The sequence below is a fragment of the Scyliorhinus torazame genome, chromosome 7 (assembly GCF_047496885.1).
Source record: "Scyliorhinus torazame isolate Kashiwa2021f chromosome 7, sScyTor2.1, whole genome shotgun sequence".
In the NCBI taxonomy this organism is placed as follows: domain Eukaryota; kingdom Metazoa; phylum Chordata; class Chondrichthyes; order Carcharhiniformes; family Scyliorhinidae; genus Scyliorhinus; species Scyliorhinus torazame.
In genome coordinates, this window is record NC_092713.1 from 85985450 (window position 1) to 86008842 (window position 23393).

General features: G+C 50.4%; 1 protein-coding gene across 1 annotated transcript in view; it reads left to right on the forward strand.

The window, feature by feature from the left end:
• Positions 1 to 918: 918 nt before the first annotated feature.
• Positions 919 to 23393, forward strand: part of dab1a (DAB adaptor protein 1a) — a 747664-nt gene continuing 725189 nt past the window's right edge. Inside the window, exon 1 of the mRNA XM_072512896.1 lies at positions 919 to 1197. The gene's annotated coding sequence lies outside the window, so the exon portion shown is untranslated. The remainder of the gene's footprint in view (positions 1198 to 23393) is intronic.

Here is a 23393-nt window from a genome sequence, read left to right on the forward strand (position 1 = left end):
CGCCAATGCCGTGCCAACGCCGTGCAGCATGGTACGCGATGATGCCATTTTGGAGGGTCCGGAGACTCGAAATCCAGCGTCAAACCGGCACTGCCCCTGATTTGGGCATCAGAAGGGATTCTCCGCTCAGTCACCTATTACAATATTGGCATCGAGCAACAGGGAATCCTGTCCAGAGTCTCCCAAACAGAATCCTGCCCGAGATGTTTGTGCGCATGACCTGTGTATATTGTTATGATGGATTTGACCAGTAGATGGAGCTAAAAGTATCAATTTGTAGGTTTTGAGAGAAGGAATACAAAACTCTAACATAGAACCAGTTGACAACAATTTCCTAAATTCGAAAGTCTTCATTTCTATCATTCAAATGAGGAAAAGAGTAAAGTTCCAAATTTGTTTTTAGTTCTAACCAAATCTGGTAGATGCACTCATGTTTGTTACGGGCTTTGTTACATTTTAAAGCAGTGGTCCCATAGGTTTTGTTTTAAATGTTGAAGCAAAGTTCGACAATAAATAAAGGAAAGCACTGCATGACAATGTGCTCTAATTGACAGCAACTGCATATTGAAATATCCATAACTAAATATTCATCAAGTTATGCTCGAGAACTGCAATCTTGTTGCTTTCTGTATTTTCTGAAAGTAAAAATATTTAATAGAATATTCGTAATATTATGAATCTAGTTCCTTTAGTTTAAACTGTGATATAAAAAAACTGTATGGAAGGGAGAATGGTCAATACCTCAGTGTTTAACTGTGTTATTAATGCGCATGCTCAGAGGGTTGATCGAATTTACTGGGTCATTGTCGCAGAACACAGCCAAAACGCTTATGAGGCTCTATAGGGAAGGCTATGGGCACAACTGGTACATAATGAGTTGGCTCATAATGAATACCGGCCTTTGATTTTATTCTCTCCTTTTGAAAACTGAACTCTGAACTCTTGCTCGATTGGTCACTTTGGCCTAGTCTTTCCTTCCCCTCCTGGGAGAGGTAACCTGGCAACATCACATGGAGCAGAAAGCGTGCTTAGACTCTGGCAGCATTCAGTGAAGGAATGACATGGTCTGTGCAACACACTGGCCAGCAAGAGAGAGGTAGCAGAATTGGGTGACAAGCATATCTCACAAAAATGAGTTTGCTCTGTGGTGCAGTCGTCCTGTGTGTAACCTCAGCTGCAAGGAAATTCAGGCGACAGGTCAGTGTTTACAGTCAGTTGTATTTTTTATTGAATTTAATTCCTCGTGCACAATCATTAGTGTGGATCACACCATTTTATTTATAAAGTTTCCTGATCTTTATTCTGGAAAAGAACACAGAGTTTTGTAATAAATTAGTAAGTATTAGATCGGCACATCTCTGAAAATTACAATGATGTGAAAAGGTCACGATGTTCTTTGGGAGTATTTTCGTATGTGCCTGTATTTTGAAAATGTTTCAGAAATGTTTATAAGGATTATCACAGTTTCTTAAAGGGCTATTGCCATCTATGTAAAGGCTGTTGGAAAAGCTGTTTTGGTCAGATTCTCAGCAGGTGATAGGGTGATATTTGAAATCACATTTTATTGATGTAACTGCATCACCTATGATGTCACTACAACAAGTAGATCATAGAACCCCTACAGTTTAGAAGGAAGCCATTCGACCCATCAAGTCTGCACTGACCCTGCGAAAGAGCACCCTAACTAGGCCCGCTCCCCCGTCCTAACCCCGTGACCCCATCTAATATTTCACCACATGAAGGGCAACGTAGCGTGTCCAATCCACCTAACCTGCACATTTGTGAACCGTGGGAGGAAACCGGAGCACCCGGAGGAAACCCACGGAATCATGGGGAGAACGTGCAAACTCCACGCAAACTCCAAGGTCAGAATCAAAACTGGGTCCCTGGCGTTGTCAGGTAGCAGTGCTAACCTCTGTGATCTTTGAAATTTTCCACTCCAAAAATCAGCCAATCTCTGTTCTGTGCAAGTTTGATTTTTTTAATAAGATTGTTTAAAAATTAAAACAATTGTAAAAGCCCTTTAAGGAAACCTCAAACTCGTTATAAGTCTCAAAATGAAAACAGTGCATAATAATTTCTGCGTGCCAAAGAAAGCTACATTTTAATCCTTACAATCCTGCCATTATTTCAGTGTTTAACTTTTATTGAAGAACTGGTGAAGGGAAAATAGTGCAATTGTAAGAAGTGATGTGTATACTGTGGTGGTATGTCATATTGACGGTGCTACATATACATAAGTACAAGAAGACATTGTGGAAAATTTGTGAATAAATATAACAGAATATTATTTTCCTTCAATAGGGCAGAGTACTCATGGGAGAAGATTTCCTCTGTGCACTATCTATAATAGAATGGTAAACCTATTTCCTGTGAAGGCAGCTTTGATTTTGTTGCACAGGAAATTTGTCCCTCTTTCTTGAAAGTATAATATAAACCTGCACACTGGATTGACTTCACAACCCATATTTAAGAGGATCTTGTTGAATTTTATTAACATTCCCATTATAATATTTGTCCCTATGTCTGTTTCATTTAATTCATCTATTGGCTGGCACTAGCATATCAGCATTGCTAGTTGGCTGACATAATTATTTGGATTCGCATGAAACTAATGTTTATTGCTTTAATTAACAATTACAAACACCTTGCAGTTCTACTGTGAGCAGAAAGGGAAATAAGAAAATGTACCAGTTCAGTACAAGTTAATATTGTGACTTGGATTCTTGCTTGTTATGCCATGAAATAGATCATTCATCAATCTTGTTTAATGTGGTGAATAAAACATGCAAAATAATCTCTATGTGGTACAAGTTCTGTCCCAAAATGAGTGACTGTCAACATCAGACATGATTGTACATGAGATATAGATCATATCTCACAGCTCTTTGCCATTTGTTACACCACATTTCAGCTACATATTTAAAATATTCAGGAGAAAAATTAGCACTTTCTGTACAGTTTATTTGCTCTCCTGAAGGTGCTGGGGTGGTGGGGGCAACGGGTGATTTTTGACTTCTGCCTAAATTGAATATGAAGCCTGGAGAGTGTCTGCACCACGTTTTTGAAACTGGTGCTTGGGGGCCTGAACCATTATTAGGCTCACGGTTTATTTGAATGCAGTCAGCAAGCTATGGGTACTCTGCAATAGCCCGCTGGCTGTGGGATGCTGTGAAATTGGCCCCTGCTCTACACTGAGTTAGCCAGCAGACAAAGTTTTGGTGGGAGGGGAGAAGTCAATCCCAGAACAGAGGGTGGTGGGGGGATGGGATGAGGGGTGCAGCAAGCATGCACCAGGAACAGGCTGCAGTATTTCTGTGGAGCAGCCCCTACCAGAAACTGTAAGAGCTGCCTGTTACAAATAGCCAAAGTATGCTATTTGTCCTTCAAAGTTGCAGCTGAGCTCCTACAACAGTTTAGGACTCTAATTTGCATATTTTAATAGCCTCTCACTTGAAACAGCTAAACCATTGATATGCCTGACTGTAATTGGCGTCAGGAGGGCATTAGCTGTGGTTATCCCACAATTCCCCTTTACTAGCTACCTTTTGTTTAAGTGATCAATGTGTAGTTGACAGTTGGAATTGTTCCCGCTGATTTGTACTCAATGACATTTCCACCAGTTCCAATGTCCCTCACTCAATTGGCCATTCAAGCATGAATCCAAGTGGAAAGTTGGCAAGCTGTTTAGCAGGTGAGGTATTGTAGCAAAGTACTTTGAAAACGGAAAGAGGTTAGGACAGTGGATGTCCAAAGAGATTTGAGGGTTCAGGTGTATAGATCCTTCTTTGAATGCCACGAACAAGTGCAGTAAATAATCAAAAAGGCGAGAACAAGAACAAAGAACAAAGAAATGTACAGCACAGGAACAGGCCCTTCGGCCCTCCAAGCCCGTGCCGACCATGCTGCCCGACTAAACTACAATGTTCTACACTTCCTGGGTCCGTATCCCTCTATTCCCATCCTATTCATGTATTTGTCAAGATGCCCCTTAAATGTCACTATCGTCCCTGCTTCCACCACCTCCTCCGGTAGCGAGTTCCAGCCACCCACTACCCTCTGTGTAAAAAACTTGCCTCGTACATCTACTCTAAACCTTGCCCCTCTCACCTTAGACCTATGCCCCCTAGTAATTGGCCCCTCTACCCTGGGGAAAAGCCTCTGATTATCCATCTGTCTATGCCCCTCATAATTTTGTAGACCTCTATCAGGTCACCCCTCAACCTTCGTCGTTCCAGTGAGAACAAACCGAGTTTATTCAACCGCTCCTCAGAGCTAATGCCCTCCATACCAGGCAAAATTCTGGTAAATCTCTTCTGCACCCTCTCTAAAGCCTCCACATCCTTCTGGTAGTGTGGCGACCAGAATTGAACACTATACTCCAAGTGTGGCCTAACTACGGTTCCATACAGCTGCAACATGACTTGCCAATTCATATACACAATGCCCCGGCCAATGAAGGCAAGCATGCCGTATGCCTTCTTGACTACCTTCTCCACCTGTGTTGCCCTTTCAGTGACCTGAGGACCTGTACTCCTAGATCTCTCTGACTTTCAATACTCTTGAGGGTTCTACCATTCACCGTATATTCCCAACCTGCATTAGACCTTCCAAAATGCATTACCTCACATTTGTCCGGATTAAACTCCATCTGCCATCTCTCCGCCCAAGTCTCCAAACAATCTAAATCCTGCAGTATCCTCTGACAGTCCTCATTGCTATCTGCAATTCCACTAACCTTTGTGTCGTCTGCAAACTTACTAATCAGACCAGTTACATTTTCCTCCAAATCATTTATATATATTACAAACAGCACAGGTCCCAGCACTGATCCCTGTGGAACACCACTGGTCACAGCCCTCCAATTAGAAAAGCATCCTTCCATTGCTACTCTCTGCCTTCTATGACCCAGCCAGTTCTGTATCCACCTTGCCAGCTCACCCCTGATCCAGTGTGACTTCACCTTTTGAACTAGTCTACCATGAGGGATCTTGTCAAAGGCCTTACTGAAGTCCAGATAGACAACATCCACTGCCCTACCTGCATCAATCATCTTTGTGACCTACTCGAAAAACTCTATCAAGTTAGTGAGACAAGACCTCCCCTTCACAAAACCATGCTGCCTCTCACTAATACGTCCATTTGCTTCCAAATGGGAGTAGATCCTGTCTCGAAGAATTCTCTCCAGTAATTTCCCTACCACTGAAGTAAGGCTCACTGGCCTGTAGTTCCCTGGATTATCCTTGCTACCCTTCTTAAACAGAGGAACAACATTGGCTCTTCTCCAGTCCTCCGGGACATCACCTGAAGACAGTGAGGATCCAAAGATTTCTGTCAAGGCCTCAGCAATTTCCTCTCCAGCCTCCTTCAGTATTCTGGGGTAGATCCCATCAGGCCTTTGGGATTTATCTACCTTAATATTTTTTAAGACGCCCAACACTTCGTCATTTTGGATCTCAATGTGACCCAGGCTATCTACACACCCTTCTCCAGACTCAACATCTACCAATTTCTTCTCTTTGGTGAATACTGATGCAAAGTATTCATTTAGTACCTCGCCCATTTCCTCTGGCTCCACACATAGATTCTCTTGCCTATCCTTCAGTCGGCCAACCCTTTCCCTGGCTACCCTCTTGCTTTTTATGTACGTGTAAAAAGCCTTGGCATTTTCCTTAACCCTATTTGCCAATGGCTTTTCGTGACCCCTTCTAGCCCTCTTGACTCCTTGCTTAAGTTCCTTCCTACTTTCCTTATATTCCACACAGGCTTCGTCTGTTCCCAGCCTTTCAGCCCTGACAAATGCCTCCATTTTCTTTTTGATGAGGCCTACAATATCTCTCGTTATCCAAGGTTCCCGAAAATTGCAGTATTTATCCTTCTTCCTCACAGGAACATGCCGGTCCTGAATTCCTTTCAACTGACATTTGAAAGCCTCCCACATGTCAGATGTTGATTTGCCCTCAAACATCCGCCCTCAATCTAGGTTCTTCAGTTCCCGCCTAATATTGTGATAATTAGCCTTCCCCCAATTTAGCACATTCACCCTAGGACCACTCTTATCCTTGTCCACCAGCACTTTAAAACTTACCGAATTGTGGTCACTGTTCCCGAAATGCTCCCCTACTGAAACTTCTACTACCTGGCTGGGCTCATTCCCCATTACCACGTCCAGTACCGCCCCTTCCCTAGTTGGACTGTCTACATATTGTTTTAAGAAGCCCTCCTGGATGCTCCTTACAAACTCTGCCCCGTCTAAGCCCCTGGCACTAAGTGAGTCCCAGTCAATATTGGGGAAGTTGAAGTCTCCCATCACCACAACCCTGTTGTTTTTACTCTTTTCCAAAATCTGTCTACCTATCTGCTCCTCTATCTCCCGCTGGCTGTTGGGAGGCGGGTAGCAAACCCCCAACATTGTGACTGCACCCTTCTTATTCCTGATCTCTACCCATATAGCCTCATTGCCCTCTGAGGTGTCCTCCCGTAGTACAGCTGTGATATCCTCCCTAACCAGTAGCGCAACACCGCTACCCCTTTTACATCCCCCTCTATCCTGCCTGAAACATCTAAATCCTGGAACGTTTAGCTCCCAATCCTGCCCTTCCCTCAACCAGGTCTCTGTAATGGCAACAACATCATAGTTCCAAGTACTAATCCAAGCTCTAAGTTCACCTGCCTTACCCGTAATACTTCTTGCATTAAAACATATGCACTTCAGGCCACCAGACCCGCTGTGTTCAGCAACTTCTCCCTGTCTGCTCTGCCTCAGAGCCACACTGTCCCTATTCCCTAGTTCTCCCTCAATGCTCTCACCTTCTGACCTATTGCTCCCGTGCCCACCCCCCTGCCATACTAGTTTAAACCCTCCCGTGTGACACTAGCAAACCTCGTGGCAGGATATTTATGCCTCTCCAGTTTAGATGCAATCCGTCCTTCTTATATAGGTCACACCTGCCCCGGAAGAGCTCCCAGTGGTCCAGATAACGGAAACCCTCCCTCCTACACCAGATGTTTAGCCACGTGTTTAGCTGCTCTATCTTTCTATTTCTAGCCTCACTGGCACGTGGCATAGGGAGTAATCCCGAGATTACAACCCTAGAGGTCCTGTCTTTTAACTTTCTGCCTAGCTCCCTGAACTCCTGCTGCAGGACCTCATGCCCCTTCCTGCCTATGTCGTTAGTACCAATATGTACAACAACCTCTGCCTGTTTGCCCTCCCCCTTCAGGATGCCCTCTACCCGTTCAGAGACATCCTGGACCGTGGCACCAGGGAGGCAACATACCATCCTGGAGTCTCTTTCACGTCCACAGAAGCGCCTATCTGTGCCCCTGACTATAGAGTCCCCTATTACTATTGCTCTTCTGCGCTTTGACTCTCCCTTCTGAACATTAGAACCAGCCGTGGTGCCACTGCTCTGGCTGCTGCTGTTTTCCCCTGATAGGCTATCCCCCCCGACAGTATCCAAAGGGGTGTACCTGTTCGAGAGGGGGACAACCACAGGGGATTCCTGCACTGACTGCCTGCCCTTTCTGGTGGTCACCCATTTCTCTGCCTGCACCTTGGGTGTGACCACATTTATTAACTGCTATCTATGACGATTTCCGCCACCTGCATGCTCCTAAGTGCATCCAATTGCTGCTCCAACCGAACCATGCGGTCTGTGAGGAGCTCCAGTTGGGTGCACTTTCTGCAGATGAAGCCATCTGGGACGCTGGAAGCCTCTTGGACCTGTCACATCTCACAGTCAGAGCACTGCACCCCTCTAACTGACATTGCGTCAATTAATTAGTAAATTAAAGTTAAAAGTTAAAAAAAATTTCTAAAGTTACTGTTAACTATCTGTTTCCTAGCACTAGATTTCTACTATAAATATGAAAGCTAAATATAGTACTCTCCGATCTCTGGCTTAGATACCCCTCTAAATTATAATTAAGTAATTATGTTTAATGAGTTACCAATGCTTAATTTTTTAAATTTAATGTAGATTCCCAACCAGCCACTCAGGTCACCCGCGCTTTTTAAATCTCCGCTCCGACTCGAAGCTCCCGCTCTTTTTAAATCTCCGCTCTGACTCACAGCTCACACACTTTTTAAATCTCCGCTCCGACTCGCAGCTCCCGCTCTTTTTAAATCTCCGCTCCGACTCGCAGTTCCCGCGCTTTTTAAATCTCTGCTCCGACTCGCAGCTCCCGCGCTTTTTAAATCTCCGCTCCGACTCGCAGCTCCCACGCTTTTTAAATCTCTGCTCCGACTCGCAGCTCCCGCACTTTTTAAATCTCCACTCCGACTCGCAGCGCCCACGCTTTTTAAATCCCCGCTCCGACTCGCAGCTCCCGCGCTTTTTAAATCTCCGCTCCGACTCGCAGCTCCCGCGCTTTTTAAATCTCCGCTCCGACTCGCAGCTCCTGCTCTTTTTAAATCTCCGCTCCGACTTGCAGCTCCCGCGCTTTTTAAATCTCCGCTCCGACTCGCAGCTCCCGCTCTTTTTAAATCTCCGCTCCGACTCGCAGCTCCCGCTCTTTTTAAATCTCCGCTCCGACTCGCAGCTCCTGCGCTTTTAAAATCTTCACTCCGACTCGCAGCTCCCGCTCTTTTTAAATCTCTGCTCCAACTCGCAGCTCCCGCTCTTTTTAAATCACTGTTCCGACTCGCAGCTCCTGCACTTTTTAAATCTCCGTTCCGACTCGCAGCTCCCACACTTTTTAAATCTCCACTCCGACTCGCAGCTCCCGCGCTTTTTAAAACTCCGCTCCGACTCGCAGCTCCCGCACTTTTTAAATCTCCGCTCCGACTCGCAACTCCCGCTCTTTTTAAATCTCCGCTCTGACTCGCAGCTCCTGCGCTTTTTAAATCTCCGCTCCGACTCACTGCTCCGCGCTTTTTAAATCTCCGCTCCAACTCGCAGCTCCCGCTCTTTTTAAATCTCCACTCCGACTCGCAGCTCCCGCGCTTTTTAAATCTCCGCTCTGACTCGCAGCTCCCGCTCTTTTTAAATCTCCGCTCCGACTCGCAGCTCCCGCTCTTTTTAAATCTCTGCTCCGACTCGCAGCTCCCGCTCTTTTTAAATCTCCGCTCCGACTCGCAGCTCCCGCGCTTTTTAAATCTCCGCTCCGACTCACAGCTCACACACTTTTTAAATCTCCGCTCCGACTCGCAGCTCCCGCTCTTTTTAAATCTCCGCTCCGACTCGCAGTTCCCACGCTTTTTAAATCTCTGCTCCGACTCGCAGCTCCCGCGCTTTTTAAATCTCCGCTCCGACTCGCAGCTCCCACGCTTTTTAAATCTCTGCTCCGACTCGCAGCTCCCGCACTTTTTAAATCTCCACTCCGACTCGCAGCGCCCACGCTTTTTAAATCCCCGCTCCGACTCGCAGCTCCCGCGCTTTTTAAATCTCCGCTCCGACTCGCAGCTCCCGCGCTTTTTAAATCTCCGCTCCGACTCGCAGCTCCTGCTCTTTTTAAATCTCCGCTCCGACTTGCAGCTCCCGCGCTTTTTAAATCTCCGCTCCGACTCGCAGCTCCCGCTCTTTTTAAATCTCCGCTCCGACTCGCTGCTCCCGCTCTTTTTAAATCTCCGCTCCGACTCGCAGCTCCTGCGCTTTTAAAATCTTCACTCCGACTCGCAGCTCCCGCTCTTTTTAAATCTCCGCTCCAACTCGCAGCTCCCGCTCTTTTTAAATCACTGTTCCGACTCGCAGCTCCTGCATTTTTAAATCTCCGATCCGACTCGTAGCTCCCACACTTTTTAAATCTCCACTCCGACTCGCAGCTCTCGCGCTTTTTAAAACTCCGCTCCGACTCGCAGCTCCCGCACTTTTTAAATCTCCGCTCCGACTCGCAACTCCCGCTCTTTTTAAATCTCCGCTCTGACTCGCAGCTCCTGCGCTTTTTAAATCTCCGCTCCGACTCACTGCTCCGCGCTTTTTAAATCTCCGCTCCGACTCGCAGCTCCCGCTCTTTTTAAATCTCCACTCCGACTCGCAGCTCCCGCGCTTTTTAAATCTCCGCTCTGACTCGCAGCTCCCGCTCTTTTTAAATCTCCGCTCCGACTCGCAGCTCCCGCTCTTTTTAAATCTCTGCTCCGACTCGCAGCTCCTGCGCTTTTTAAATCTCCGCTCCGACTCGCAGCTCCCACGCTTTTTAAATCTCCGTTCCGACTCGCAGCTCCCGCGCTTTTTAAATCTCCGCTCCGACTCGCAGCTCCCGCGCTTTTTAAATCTCCGCTCCGACTCGCAGCTCCCGCGCTTTTTAAATCTCCGCTGCAACTCGCAGCTCCCGCTCTTTTTAAATCTCTGCTCCGACTCGCAGCTCCTGCGCTTTTTAAATCTCCGCTCCGACTCGCAGCTCCAGCGCTTTTTAAATCTCCGCTCCGACTCGCAGCTCCCGCGCTTTTTAAATCTCCGCTGCAACTCGCAGCTCCCGCTCTTTTTAAATCTCTGCTCCGACTCGCAGCTCCTGCGCTTTTTAAATCTCCGCTCCGACTCGCAGCTCCCGCTCTTTTTAAATCTCCGCTCTGACTCGCAGCTCCCGCTCTTTTTAAATCTCCGCTCCGACTCGCAGCTCCTGCGCTTTTTAAATCTTCACTCCGACTCGCAGCTCCCGCTCTTTTTAAATCTCCACTCCGACTCGCAGCTCCCGCACTTTTTAAATCTCTGTTCCGACTCGCAGCTCCTGCGCTTTTTAAATCTCCGATCCGACTCGCAGCTCCCACACTTTTTAAATCTCCACTCCGACTCGCAGCTCCCGCGCTTTTTAAATCTCCGCTCCGACTCGCAGCTCCCGCGCTTTTTAAATCTCCGCTCCGACTCGCAACTCCCGCTCTTTTTAAATCTCCGCTCCGACTCGCAGCTCCCGCGTTTTTAAATCTCCACTCCGACTCGCAGCTCCCACGCTTTTTAAATCTCCGCTCCGAATCGCAGCTCCGCGCTTTTTAAATCTCCGCTCCGACTCGCAGCTCCCGCGCTTTTTAAATCTCCGCTCCGACTCGCAGCTCGCGCTCTTTTTAAATCTCCGCTCCGACTCACTGCTCCGCGCTTTTTAAATCTCCGCTCCGACTCGCGCTCCCGCTCTTTTTAAATCTCCACTCCGACTCGCAGCTCCCCCGCTTTTTAAATCTCCGCTCTGACTCGCAGCTCCCGCTCTTTTTAAATCTCCGCTCCGACTCGCAGCTCCCGCTCTTTTTAAATCTCTGCTCCGACTCGCAGCTCCTGCGCTTTTTAAATCTCCGCTCCGACTCGCAGATCCCACGCTTTTTAAATCTCCGTTCCGACTCGCAGCTCCCGCGCTTTTTAAATCTCCGCTCTGACTCGCAGCTCCCGCGCTTTTTAAATCTCTGCTCCGACTCGCAGGTCCCGCGTTTTTTTTATCTCCGCTCCGACTCGCAGCTCCCACACATTTTAAATCTCCGCTCCGACTCGCAGCTCCCGCTCTTTTTAAATCTCCGCTCCGACTCGCAGCTCCTGCGCTTTTTAAATCTTCACTCCGACTCGCAGCTCCCGCTCTTTTTAAATCTCCACTCCGACTCGCAGCTCCCGCTCTTTTTAAATCTCTGTTCCGACTCGCAGCTCCTGCGCTTTTTAAATCTCCGATCCGACTCGCAGCTCCCACACTTTTTAAATCTCCACTCCGACTCGCAGCTCCCGCGCTTTTTAAATCTCCGCTCCGACTCGCAGCTCCCGCGCTTTTTAAATCTCCGCTCCGACTCGCAACTCCCGCTCTTTTTAAATCTCCGCTCCGACTCGCAGCTCCCGCGTTTTTAAATCTCCACTCCGACTCGCAGCTCCCACGCTTTTTAAATCTCCGCTCCGAATCGCAGCTCCGCGCTTTTTAAATCTCCGCTCCGACTCGCAGCTCCCGCGCTTTTTAAATCTCCGCTCCGACTCGCAGCTCGCGCTCTTTTTAAATCTCCGCTCCGACTCACTGCTCCGCGCTTTTTAAATCTCCGCTCCGACTCGCGCTCCCGCTCTTTTTAAATCTCCACTCCGACTCGCAGCTCCCCCGCTTTTTAAATCTCCGCTCTGACTCGCAGCTCCCGCTCTTTTTAAATCTCCGCTCCGACTCGCAGCTCCCGCTCTTTTTAAATCTCTGCTCCGACTCGCAGCTCCTGCGCTTTTTAAATCTCCGCTCCGACTCGCAGATCCCACGCTTTTTAAATCTCCGTTCCGACTCGCAGCTCCCGCGCTTTTTAAATCTCCGCTCTGACTCGCAGCTCCCGCGCTTTTTAAATCTCTGCTCCGACTCGCAGGTCCCGCGTTTTTTTTATCTCCGCTCCGACTCGCAGCTCCCACACATTTTAAATCTCCGCTCCGACTCGCAGCTCCCGCTCTTTTTAAATCTCCGCTCCGACTCGCAGCTCCTGCGCTTTTTAAATCTTCACTCCGACTCGCAGCTCCCGCTCTTTTTAAATCTCCACTCCGACTCGCAGCTCCCGCTCTTTTTAAATCTCTGTTCCGACTCGCAGCTCCTGCGCTTTTTAAATCTCCGATCCGACTCGCAGCTCCCACACTTTTTAAATCTCCACTCCGACTCGCAGCTCCCGCGCTTTTTAAATCTCCGCTCCGACTCGCAGCTCCCGCGCTTTTTAAATCTCCGCTCCGACTCGCAACTCCCGCTCTTTTTAAATCTCCGCTCCGACTCGCAGCTCCCGCGTTTTTAAATCTCCACTCCGACTCGCAGCTCCCACGCTTTTTAAATCTCCGCTCCGAATCGCAGCACCGCGCTTATTAAATCTCCGCTCCGACTCGCAGCTCCCGCGCTTTTTAAATCTCCGCTCCGACTCGCAGCTCGCGCTCTTTTTAAATCTCCGCTCCGACTCACTGCTCCGCGCTTTTTAAATCTCCGCTCCGACTCGCGCTCCCGCTCTTTTTAAATCTCCACTCCGACTCGCAGCTCCCCCGCTTTTTAAATCTCCGCTCTGACTCGCAGCTCCCGCTCTTTTTAAATCTCCGCTCCGACTCGCAGCTCCCGCTCTTTTTAAATCTCTGCTCCGACTCGCAGCTCCTGCGCTTTTTAAATCTCCGCTCCGACTCGCAGATCCCACGCTTTTTAAATCTCCGTTCCGACTCGCAGCTCCCGCGCTTTTTAAATCTCCGCTCTGACTCGCAGCTCCCGCGCTTTTTAAATCTCTGCTCCGACTCGCAGGTCCCGCGTTTTTTTTATCTCCGATCCGACTCGCAGCTCCCACACATTTTAAATCTCCGCTCCGACTCGCAGCTCCCGCTCTTTTTAAATCTCCGCTCTGACTCGCAGCTCCCGCGTTTTTTAAATCAAGCTCCGACTCGCAGCTCCTGCGCTTTTTAAATCTCCGCTCCGACTCGCAGCTCCCGCTCTTTTTAAATCTCTGCTCCGATTCGCAGCTCCCGCGCTTTTTAAAACTCCGCACCGACTCGCAGCTCCTGCGCTTTTTAAAACTCCGCTCCGACTCGCAGCTCCCGCTCTTTTTAAATATCCGCTCCGACTCGCAGCTCCCACGCTTTTTAAATCTCCCCTCCGACTCACAGCTCCCACACTTTTGAAATCTCCACTCCAACTAGCAGCTCCCACACTGTTTAAAACTCCGTTCCGACTCGCAGCTCCGGCGCTTTTTAAAATGCTGCGACTCGCAGCTCCTGCGCTTTTTAAATCGCCGCTCTGACTCGCAGCTCCAGCTCTTTTTAAATCTCCGCTCCGACTCGCAGCTCCCGCGCTTTTTAAATCTCTGCTCCGACTCGCAGCTCCCGCTCTTTTTAAATCTCCGCTCCGACTCGCAGCTCCCGCTCTTTTTAAATCTCTGCTCCGACTCGCAGCTCCTGCGCTTTTTAAATCTCCGCTCCGACTCGCATCTCCCGCTCTTTTTAAATCTCCGCTCCGACTCGCAGCTCCCCCTCTTTTTAAATCTATCCTCCGACTCGCAGCTCCTGCGCTTTTTAAATCTCCGCTCCGACTCGCAGCTCCCGCGCTTTTTAAATCTCCGTTCCGACTCGCTGCTCCCGCGCTTTTTAAATCTCCGCTCCAACTCGCAGCTCCCGCGCTTTTTAAATCTCCGCTCTGACTCGCAGCTCCCACACTTTTTAAATCTCCGCTCTGATTCGCAGTCCAGCTCTTTTTAAATCTCCGCTCCGACTCGCAGCTCCTGCGCTTTTTAAATCTCCGCTCCGACTTGCAGCTCCCGCGCTTTTTAAATCTCCGCTCCAGCTCGCAGCTCCGGCGCTTCTTAAATCTCCTCTCCTACTCGCAGCACCCGCACTTTTTAAATCTCCTCTCCAACTCGCAGCTCCTGCGCTTTTTAAATCTCCGCTCTGACTCGCAGCTCCCACACTGTTTAAATCTCCACTCCGACTCGCAGCTCCCACACTTTTTAAATCTCCGCTCCGACTCGCAGCTCCCGTGCTTTTTAAATCTCCGCTCCGACTCGCAGCTCCTGCGCTTTTTAAATCTCCGCTCTGACTCGCAGCTCCAGCTTTTTTTAAAACTCCGCTCCGACTCGCAGCTCCTGTTCTTTTTAAATCTCCGCTCCGACTCGCAGCTCCCACACTTTTTAAATCTCCGCCCCGACTCGCAGCTCCCACGCTTTTTAAATCTCCCCTCCGACTCGCAGCTCCCACACTTTTTAAAACTCCGTACCGACTCGCAGCTCCAGCGCTTTTTAAAATGCTGCGACTCGCAGCTCCTGCGCTTTTTAAATCTCCGCTCTGACTCGCAGCTCCAGCTCTTTTTAAATCTGCGCTCCGACTCGCAGCTCCCGCGCTTTTTAAATCTCTGCTCCGACTCGCAGCTCTCGCTCTTTTTAAATCTCCGCTCCGACTCGCAGCTCCCGCTCTTTTTAAATCTCCGCTCTGACTCGCAGCTCCCACGCTTTTTAAATCACCTCTCCGACTTGCAGCTCCCGCTCTTTTTAAATCTCCGCTCCGACTCGCAGTTCCCGCGCTTTTTAAATCACTGCTCCGACTCGCAGCTCCCGCGCTTTTTAAACCTCCGCTCCGACTCGCAGCTCCCACGCTTTTTAAATCTCTGCTCCGACTCGCAGCTCCCGCGCTTTTTAAATCTCCACTCCGACTCGCAGCTCCCACGCTTTTTAAATCTCCGCTCCGAATCGCAGCTCCGCGCTTTTTAAATCTCCGCTCCGACTCGCAGCTCCCGCTCTTTTTAAATCTCCGCTCCGACTCGCAGCTCCTGCGCTTTTAAAATCTTCACTCCGACTCACAGCTCCCGCTCTTTTTAAATCTCCGCTCCGACTTGCAGCTCCCGCGCTTTTTAAAGCTGCTCCGACTCGCAGCTCCCGCTCTTTTTAAATCTCCGCTCCGACTCGCAGCTCCCGCTCTTTTTAAATCTCCGCTCCGACTCGCAGCTCCTGCGATTTTAAAATCTTCACTCCGACTCACAGCTCCCGCTCTTTTTAAATCTCCGCTCCGACTCGCATCTCCCGCTCTTTTTAAATCTCTGTTCCGACTCGCAGCCCCCGAGCTTTTTAAATCTCCGATCCGACTCGCAGCTCCCACACTTTTTAAATCTCCACTCCGACTCGCAGCTCCCGCGCTTTTTAAATCTCCGCTCCGACTCGCAGCTCCCGCGCTTTTTAAATCTCCGCTCCGACTCGCAGCTCCGGCGCTTCTTAAATCTCCTCTCCTACTCACAGCTCCCGCACTTATTAAATCTCCGCTCCAACTCGCAGCTCCCACACTTGTTAAATCTCCTCTCCGACTCGCAGCTCCCGCTCATTTTAAATCACCGCTCCGACACGGAGCTCCCACGCTTTTTAAATCTCCGTTCCGACTCGCAGCTCCCGCGCTTTTTAAATCTCCGCTCCAACTCGCAGCTCCCGCGCTTTTTAAATCTCCGCTCCGACTCGCAGCTCCCACACTTTTTAAATCTCCGCTCTGATTCGCAGTCCAGCTCTTTTTAAATCTCCGCTCCGACTCGCAGCTCCTGCGCTTTTAAAATCTCCGCTCCGACTTGCAGCTCCCGCGCTTTTTAAATCTCCGCTCCAGCTCGCAGCTCCGGCGCTTCTTAAATCTCCTCTCCTACTCGCAGCTCCCGCACTTTTTAAATCTCCTCTCCAACTCGCAGCTCCTGCGATTTTTAAATCTCCGCTCTGACTCGCAGCTCCCACACTGTTTAAATCTCCACTCCGACTCGCAGCTCCCACACTTTTTAAATCTCCGCTCCGACTCGCAGCTCCCGTGCTTTTTAAATCTCCGCTCCGACTCGCAGCTCCTGCGCTTTTTAAATCTCCGCTCTGACTCGCAGCTCCAGCTCTTTTTAAAACTCCAGTCCGACTCGCAGCTCCTGTTCTTTTTAAATCTCCGCTCCGACTCGCAGCTCCCACACTTTTTAAATCTCCGCCCCGACTCGCAGCTCCCACGCTTTTTAAATCTCCCCTCCGACTCGCAGCTCCCACACTTTTGAAATCTCCACTCCGACTCGCAGCTCCCACACTTTTTAAAACTCCGTTCCGACTCGCAGCTCCAGCGCTTTTTAAAATGCTGCGACTCGCAGCTCCTGCGCTTTTTAAATCTCCGTTCCGACTCGCAGCTCCTGCGCTTTTTAAATCTCCGCTGTGACTCGCAGTTCCCGCGCTTTTTAAATCACTGCTCCGACTCGCAGCTCCCGCGCTTTTTAAACCTCCGCTCCGACTCGCAGCTCCCACGCTTTTTAAATCTCTGCTCCGACTCGCAGCTCCCGCGCTTTTTAAATCTCCACTCCGACTCGCAGCTCCCACGCTTTTTAAATCTCCGCTCCGAATCGCAGCTCCGCGCTTTTTAAATCTCCGCTCCGACTCGCAGCTCCGGCTCTTTTTAAATCTCTGTTCCGACTCGCAGCTCCTGCGCTTTTTAAATCTCCGACCCGACTCGCAGCTCCCACACTTTTTAAATCTCCGCTCCGAATCGCAGCTCCGCGCTTTTTAAATCTCTGCTCCGACTCGCAGCTCCCGCGCTTTTTAAATCTCCACTCCGACTCGCAGCTCCCACGCTTTTTAAATCTCCGCTCCGAATCGCAGCTCCGCGCTTTTTAAATCTCCGCTCCGACTCGCAGCTCCGGCTCTTTTTAAATCTCTGTTCCGACTCGCAGCTCCTGCGCTTTTTAAATCTCCGACCCGACTCGCAGCTCCCACACTTTTTAAATCTCCACTCCGACTCGCAGCTCCCGCGCTTTTTAAATCTCCGCTCCGACTCGCAGCTCCCGCGCTTTTTAAATCTCCGCTCCGACTCGCAGCTCCGGCGCTTCTTAAATCTCCTCTCCTACTCACAGCTCCCGCACTTTTTAAATCTCCGCTCCAACTCGCAGCTCCCACACTTGTTAAATCTCCTCTCCGACTCGCAGCTCCCGCTCATTTTAAATCTCCGCTCCGACACGGAGCTCCCGCGCTTTTTAAATCTCCGCTCCGACTCGCAGCTCCCACACTTGTTAAATCTCCTCTCCGACTCGCAGCTCCCACACATTTTAAAACTCCGTTCCGACTCGCAGCTCCAACGCTTTTTAAAATGCTGCGACTCGCAGCTCCTGCGCTTTTTAAATCTCCGCTCTGACTCGCAGCTCCAGCTCTTTTTAAATCTGCGCTCCGACTCGCAGCTCCCGCGCTTTTTAAATCTCTGCTCCGACTTGCAGCTCCCGCGCTTTTTAAATCTGCTCCGACTCGCAGCTCCCGCTCTTTTTAAATCTCCGCTCCGACTCGCAGCTCCCGCTCTTTTTAAATCTCCGCTCCGACTCGCAGCTCCTGCGCTTTTAAAATCTTCACTCCGACTCACAGCTCCCGCTCTTTTTAAATCTCCGCTCCGACTCGCATCTCCCGCTCTTTTTAAATCTCTGTTCCGACTCGCAGCTCCTGCGCTTTTTAAATCTCCGATCCGACTCGCAGCTCCCACACTTTTTAAATCTCCACTCCGACTCGCAGCTCCCGCGCTTTTTAAATCTCCGCTCCGACTCGCAGCTCCCGCGCTTTTTAAATCTCCGCTCCGACTCGCAGCTCCGGCGCTTCTTAAATCTCCTCTCCTACTCACAGCTCCCGCACTTATTAAATCTCCGCTCCAACTCGCAGCTCCCACACTTGTAAATCTCCTCTCCGACTCGCAGCTCCCGCTCATTTTAAATCTCCGCTCCGACACGGAGCTCCCGCGCTTTTTAAATCTCCGCTCCGACTCGCAGCTCCCGCTCTTTTTAAAACGCTGCTCCGACTCGCAGCTCCTGCGCTTTTTAAATCTCCGCTCCGACTCGCAGCTCCCACGCTTTTTAAATCTCCGTTCCGACTCGCAGCTCCCGCGCTTTTTAAATCTCCGCTACGACTCGCAGCTCCTGCACTTTTTAAATCTCTGCTCCGACTCGCAGCTCCGGCGCTTTTTAAAACGCTCCGACTCGCAGCTCCCGCTCTTTTTATATCTCTGCGCCGACTCGCAGGTGCCGCGTTTTTTAAAACTCCGCTCCGACTCGCAGCTCCCACATTTTTTATATCTCCGCTCCGACTCGCAGCTCCCGCTCTTTTTAAATCTCCGCTCTGACTCGCAGCTCCCGTGCTTTTTAAATCATCGCTCACACTCGCAGCTCCTGCTCTTTTTAAATCTCTGCTCCGACTCGCAGCTCCTGCGCTTTTTAAATCTCCGCTCCGACTCGCAGCTCCCACACTTTTTAAATCTCCCCTCCGACTCGCAGCTCCCACACTTTTTAAAACTCCGTACCGACTCGCAGCTCCAGCGCTTTTTAAAATGCTGCGACTCGCAGCTCCTGCGCTTTTTAAATCTCCGCTCTGACTCGCAGCTCCAGCTCTTTTTAAATCTGCGCTCCGACTCGCAGCTCCCGCGCTTTTTAAATCTCTGCTCCGACTCGCAGCTCTCGCTCTTTTTAAATCTCCGCTCCGACTCGCAGCTCCCGCTCTTTTTAAATCTCCGCTCTGACTCGCAGCTCCCACGCTTTTTAAATCACCTCTCCGACTTGCAGCTCCCGCTCTTTTTAAATCTCCGCTCCGACTCGCAGTTCCCGCGCTTTTTAAATCACTGCTCCGACTCGCAGCTCCCGCGCTTTTTAAACCTCCGCTCCGACTCGCAGCTCCCACGCTTTTTAAATCTCTGCTCCGACTCGCAGCTCCCGCGCTTTTTAAATCTCCACTCCGACTCGCAGCTCCCACGCTTTTTAAATCTCCGCTCCGAATCGCAGCTCCGCGCTTTTTAAATCTCCGCTCCGACTCGCAGCTCCCGCTCTTTTTAAATCTCCGCTCCGACTCGCAGCTCCTGCGCTTTTAAAATCTTCACTCCGACTCACAGCTCCCGCTCTTTTTAAATCTCCGCTCCGACTTGCAGCTCCCGCGCTTTTTAAAGCTGCTCCGACTCGCAGCTCCCGCTCTTTTTAAATCTCCGCTCCGACTCGCAGCTCCCGCTCTTTTTAAATCTCCGCTCCGACTCGCAGCTCCTGCGATTTTAAAATCTTCACTCCGACTCACAGCTCCCGCTCTTTTTAAATCTCCGCTCCGACTCGCATCTCCCGCTCTTTTTAAATCTCTGTTCCGACTCGCAGCCCCCGAGCTTTTTAAATCTCCGATCCGACTCGCAGCTCCCACACTTTTTAAATCTCCACTCCGACTCGCAGCTCCCGCGCTTTTTAAATCTCCGCTCCGACTCGCAGCTCCCGCGCTTTTTAAATCTCCGCTCCGACTCGCAGCTCCGGCGCTTCTTAAATCTCCTCTCCTACTCACAGCTCCCGCACTTATTAAATCTCCGCTCCAACTCGCAGCTCCCACACTTGTTAAATCTCCTCTCCGACTCGCAGCTCCCGCTCATTTTAAATCACCGCTCCGACACGGAGCTCCCACGCTTTTTAAATCTCCGTTCCGACTCGCAGCTCCCGCGCTTTTTAAATCTCCGCTCCAACTCGCAGCTCCCGCGCTTTTTAAATCTCCGCTCCGACTCGCAGCTCCCACACTTTTTAAATCTCCGCTCTGATTCGCAGTCCAGCTCTTTTTAAATCTCCGCTCCGACTCGCAGCTCCTGCGCTTTTAAAATCTCCGCTCCGACTTGCAGCTCCCGCGCTTTTTAAATCTCCGCTCCAGCTCGCAGCTCCGGCGCTTCTTAAATCTCCTCTCCTACTCGCAGCTCCCGCACTTTTTAAATCTCCTCTCCAACTCGCAGCTCCTGCGATTTTTAAATCTCCGCTCTGACTCGCAGCTCCCACACTGTTTAAATCTCCACTCCGACTCGCAGCTCCCACACTTTTTAAATCTCCGCTCCGACTCGCAGCTCCCGTGCTTTTTAAATCTCCGCTCCGACTCGCAGCTCCTGCGCTTTTTAAATCTCCGCTCTGACTCGCAGCTCCAGCTCTTTTTAAAACTCCAGTCCGACTCGCAGCTCCTGTTCTTTTTAAATCTCCGCTCCGACTCGCAGCTCCCACACTTTTTAAATCTCCGCCCCGACTCGCAGCTCCCACGCTTTTTAAATCTCCCCTCCGACTCGCAGCTCCCACACTTTTGAAATCTCCACTCCGACTCGCAGCTCCCACACTTTTTAAAACTCCGTTCCGACTCGCAGCTCCAGCGCTTTTTAAAATGCTGCGACTCGCAGCTCCTGCGCTTTTTAAATCTCCGTTCCGACTCGCAGCTCCTGCGCTTTTTAAATCTCCGCTGTGACTCGCAGTTCCCGCGCTTTTTAAATCACTGCTCCGACTCGCAGCTCCCGCGCTTTTTAAACCTCCGCTCCGACTCGCAGCTCCCACGCTTTTTAAATCTCTGCTCCGACTCGCAGCTCCCGCGCTTTTTAAATCTCCACTCCGACTCGCAGCTCCCACGCTTTTTAAATCTCCGCTCCGAATCGCAGCTCCGCGCTTTTTAAATCTCCGCTCCGACTCGCAGCTCCGGCTCTTTTTAAATCTCTGTTCCGACTCGCAGCTCCTGCGCTTTTTAAATCTCCGACCCGACTCGCAGCTCCCACACTTTTTAAATCTCCGCTCCGAATCGCAGCTCCGCGCTTTTTAAATCTCTGCTCCGACTCGCAGCTCCCGCGCTTTTTAAATCTCCACTCCGACTCGCAGCTCCCACGCTTTTTAAATCTCCGCTCCGAATCGCAGCTCCGCGCTTTTTAAATCTCCGCTCCGACTCGCAGCTCCGGCTCTTTTTAAATCTCTGTTCCGACTCGCAGCTCCTGCGCTTTTTAAATCTCCGACCCGACTCGCAGCTCCCACACTTTTTAAATCTCCACTCCGACTCGCAGCTCCCGCGCTTTTTAAATCTCCGCTCCGACTCGCAGCTCCCGCGCTTTTTAAATCTCCGCTCCGACTCGCAGCTCCGGCGCTTCTTAAATCTCCTCTCCTACTCACAGCTCCCGCACTTTTTAAATCTCCGCTCCAACTCGCAGCTCCCACACTTGTTAAATCTCCTCTCCGACTCGCAGCTCCCGCTCATTTTAAATCTCCGCTCCGACACGGAGCTCCCGCGCTTTTTAAATCTCCGCTCCGACTCGCAGCTCCCACACTTGTTAAATCTCCTCTCCGACTCGCAGCTCCCACACATTTTAAAACTCCGTTCCGACTCGCAGCTCCAACGCTTTTTAAAATGCTGCGACTCGCAGCTCCTGCGCTTTTTAAATCTCCGCTCTGACTCGCAGCTCCAGCTCTTTTTAAATCTGCGCTCCGACTCGCAGCTCCCGCGCTTTTTAAATCTCTGCTCCGACTTGCAGCTCCCGCGCTTTTTAAATCTGCTCCGACTCGCAGCTCCCGCTCTTTTTAAATCTCCGCTCCGACTCGCAGCTCCCGCTCTTTTTAAATCTCCGCTCCGACTCGCAGCTCCTGCGCTTTTAAAATCTTCACTCCGACTCACAGCTCCCGCTCTTTTTAAATCTCCGCTCCGACTCGCATCTCCCGCTCTTTTTAAATCTCTGTTCCGACTCGCAGCTCCTGCGCTTTTTAAATCTCCGATCCGACTCGCAGCTCCCACACTTTTTAAATCTCCACTCCGACTCGCAGCTCCCGCGCTTTTTAAATCTCCGCTCCGACTCGCAGCTCCCGCGCTTTTTAAATCTCCGCTCCGACTCGCAGCTCCGGCGCTTCTTAAATCTCCTCTCCTACTCACAGCTCCCGCACTTATTAAATCTCCGCTCCAACTCGCAGCTCCCACACTTGTAAATCTCCTCTCCGACTCGCAGCTCCCGCTCATTTTAAATCTCCGCTCCGACACGGAGCTCCCGCGCTTTTTAAATCTCCGCTCCGACTCGCAGCTCCCGCTCTTTTTAAAACGCTGCTCCGACTCGCAGCTCCTGCGCTTTTTAAATCTCCGCTCCGACTCGCAGCTCCCACGCTTTTTAAATCTCCGTTCCGACTCGCAGCTCCCGCGCTTTTTAAATCTCCGCTACGACTCGCAGCTCCTGCACTTTTTAAATCTCTGCTCCGACTCGCAGCTCCGGCGCTTTTTAAAACGCTCCGACTCGCAGCTCCCGCTCTTTTTATATCTCTGCGCCGACTCGCAGGTGCCGCGTTTTTTAAAACTCCGCTCCGACTCGCAGCTCCCACATTTTTTATATCTCCGCTCCGACTCGCAGCTCCCGCTCTTTTTAAATCTCCGCTCTGACTCGCAGCTCCCGTGCTTTTTAAATCATCGCTCACACTCGCAGCTCCTGCTCTTTTTAAATCTCTGCTCCGACTCGCAGCTCCTGCGCTTTTTAAATCTCCGCTCCGACTCGCAGCTCCCACACTTTTTAAATCTCCACTCCGACTCGCAGCTCCCACGCTTTTTAAATCTCCGCTCCGACTCGCATCTCCCGCTCTTTTTAAATCTCCGCTCCGACTCGCAGCTCCCCCTCTTTTTAAATCTATGCTCCGACTCACAGCTCCTGCGCTTTTTAAATCTCCGCTCCGACTTGCAGCTCCCGCGCTTTTTAAAGCTGCTCCGACTCGCAGCTCCCGCTCTTTTTAAATCTCCGCTCCGACTCGCAGCTCCCGCTCTTTTTAAATCTCCGCTCCGACTCGCAGCTCCTGCGATTTTAAAATCTTCACTCCGACTCACAGCTCCCGCTCTTTTTAAATCTCCGCTCCGACTCGCATCTCCCGCTCTTTTTAAATCTCTGTTCCGACTCGCAGCCCCCGAGCTTTTTAAATCTCCGATCCGACTCGCAGCTCCCACACTTTTTAAATCTCCACTCCGACTCGCAGCTCCCGCGCTTTTTAAATCTCCGCTCCGACTCGCAGCTCCCGCGCTTTTTAAATCTCCGCTCCGACTCGCAGCTCCGGCGCTTCTTAAATCTCCTCTCCTACTCACAGCTCCCGCACTTATTAAATCTCCGCTCCAACTCGCAGCTCCCACACTTGTTAAATCTCCTCTCCGACTCGCAGCTCCCGCTCATTTTAAATCTCCGCTCCGACACGGAGCTCCCACGCTTTTTAAATCTCCGTTCCGACTCGCAGCTCCCGCGCTTTTTAAATCTCCGCTCCAACTCGCAGCTCCCGCGCTT